Here is a 3,133-nt window from a genome sequence, read left to right as displayed (position 1 = left end):
GACAAGGTGATTGGCTGGTTGGTTGGGATGTCATCGATGGTGGGTGGTCAAGAGGGTTGGAGAAGACAAGGTGATTGGGCGGTCGGTTGTGATGTCATCGATAGTGGGAGGTCAAGAGGGATGGTTGTGATGTCATCAATGATGGGGTGGTCACATGGGTTGGGGAAGTCGAGATGATTGGGCAGTTGGTTGTGATGTCATCGATGGTGGGAGGTCACGTGGCCTGGGGAAGCCAAGGTGATTGGGCAGTTGGTTGTGACGTCATCGATGGTGGGTGGTCAAGAGGGTTGGAGAAGACAAGGTGATTGGGCGGTCGGTTGTGATGTCATCGATAGTGGGAGGTCAAGAGGGATGGTTGTGATGTCATCAATGATGGGGTGGTCACATGGGTTGGGGAAGTCGAGATGATTGGGCAGTTGGTTGTGATGTCATCGATGGTGGGAGGTCAAGAGGGTTGGGGAATGACGAGTTGATTGGCTGGTTGGTTGTGATGTCATCGATGGTGGGTGGTCACGTGGGTTGGAGAAGACAAGGTTTGGGCGGTGGGTCATGATGTCGTCGACGGTGGGAGGTCGAGAGGGTTGGGTGTGACGTCATCGATGGTGGGGGGTCACGTGGGTTGGGGAAGACAAGGGGATTGGGCGGTTGGTTGTGATGTCATCGATGGTGGGTGGTCACGTGGGTTGGAGAAGACAAGGTGATTGGCTGGTTGGTTGTGATGTCATCGATGGTGGGTGGTCAAGAGGGTTGGAGAAGACAAGGTGATTGGGCGGTCGGTTGTGATGTCATCGATAGTGGGAGGTCAAGAGGGATGGTTGTGATGTCATCAATGATGGGGTGGTCACATGGGTTGGGGAAGTCGAGATGATTGGGCAGTTGGTTGTGATGTCATCGATGGTGGGAGGTCAAGAGGGTTGGGGAATGACGAGTTGATTGGCTGGTTGGTTGTGATGTCATCGATGGTGGGACGTCAAGATGTCCACATGTCCATAGCTCCATGAAACACGCCCACAACACGTGTCCACGTGGCCATAGGTCCATGACACGTGTCCACACGTCCACAACACGTGTCCACACGTATGTCCATGACACACGTCCATCTCCCCATGTCCATGTCCCCATGTCCACACCACACGTCCACACGTCCATGACACGTGCCCATAGGTCCAACACACACGTCCACACGCCTACGACACACGTCCACGTGGCTGTTTGTCCATGACACATGTCCACGTGTCCACACGTCCACAACACGTGTCCACACGTATGTCCATGACACACGTCCATCTCCCCATGTCCATGTCCCCATGTCCACACCACACGTCCACACGTCCACAACACGTGTCCACACGTATGTCCATGACACACGTCCATCTCCCCATGTCCATGTCCCCATGTCCACACCACACGTCCACACGTCCATGACACGTGCCCATAGGTCCAACACACACGTCCACACGCCTACGACACACGTCCACGTGGCTGTTTGTCCATGACACATGTCCACGTGTCCACACGTCCACAACACGTGTCCATACGGCCATGACACATGTCCGTGTCCCCGTGTCCCCATGTCCACACCACACGTCCACACGTCCATGACACGCGCCCATAGGTCCAAAACACATGTAAACACGCCTACGACACATGTCCATGTGTCCACACATCCACAACACGTGTCCACGTCTCCATGTGTCCATGACACATGTCCACACGTCCATGACACGTGGCCATGTCCACACATCCACACGTCCACGTGTCTCTATGTCCATGACACACGTCAACAACACACGTCCACACGTCCATGACACGCGCTCATGGGTCCAAAACACATGTCCACACGCCTACGACACATGTCCACGTGGCTGTATGTCCATGACACGTGTCCACATGTCCATACGGCCATGACACATGTCCATGTGTCCACACATCCACAACACGTGTCCACGTCTCCATGTGTCCATGACACATGTCCACACGTCCATGACACGTGGCCATGTCCACACATCCACACGTCCACGTGTCTCTATGTCCATGACACACGTCAACAACACACGTCCACACGTCCATGACACGCGCTCATGGGTCCAAAACACATGTCCACACGCCTACGACACATGTCCACGTGGCTGTATGTCCATGACACGTGTCCACATGTCCATACGGCCATGACACATGTCCATGTCCCCACGTCCACCACACACGCCCACACCTCCACGTGTCCGTACGTCCGTGACACACGTCAACAACACACGTCCACACGTCCATGACACACGCCCATAGGTCCAAAACACATGTCCACACGCCTACGACACACGTCCATGTGTCCACACGTCCACAACATGTGTCCATATGTCCATGACACATGTCCACATGTCCATACAGCCATGACACATGTCCATGTCCCCACGTCCCCACGTCCACCACACACGCCCACACGTCCATGACACGTGCCCACAGGTCCAAAACACATGTAAACACGCCTACGACATGTGTCCATGTGTCCACGCGTCCACAACACATGTCCACGTCTCCATATGTCCATGACACATGTCCACGTCCCCACGTCCCCACGTCCACCACACACGCCCACACCTCCACGTGTCCGTACGTCCGTGCCACACGTCCACACGCCTACGACACGCATCCACACGTGTCCGTAGCTCCGTGACACGCGTGTCCCGTGTCCCTGTGCCCACGACCCCCTTTCCCCCACGCGTTCCCGCTCGCACCAGGGGGCGCCATCACCCCTTCTGTGTCTTGCACGTGGGCTGGGGCGGAGCTTCAGGTCCATGACGTGGGGGGTGTGGCCATGCGGTGGGCGTGGCCATGAGGTGGGAGGGGCGTGGCCTCCTCCTCCTCCACCTTCCCCCCCCCTTCTCCTCGTTTTTGGGGTGTAAACAGGGCGGTGCTGCTTCTGGGCCGCTTGGCCCGACTGGTTTTCGCGGTGGGGGGGGGGGCCTCGTTAGCGGCCGCCTCTCATTAACCAGCTCTTAATTAGGGCTAATTAAGGCGCCCACGCGCTGCCGGGAGGGAACCGACTGTCGGCTTCGGCCCCACCGTAACCCCCGGGTGGCCCCGGGTCGGGGGTTGGGGGGGAAAAGGGGGTTGTGGGGTGTCACCTACACGTGGT

This window comes from Calidris pugnax, unplaced genomic scaffold (genome assembly GCF_001431845.1).
Source record: "Calidris pugnax isolate Ruff unplaced genomic scaffold, ASM143184v1 scaffold477, whole genome shotgun sequence".
NCBI classification, from domain to species: domain Eukaryota; kingdom Metazoa; phylum Chordata; class Aves; order Charadriiformes; family Scolopacidae; genus Calidris; species Calidris pugnax.
Note: the sequence above shows the minus strand (reverse complement) of the source record.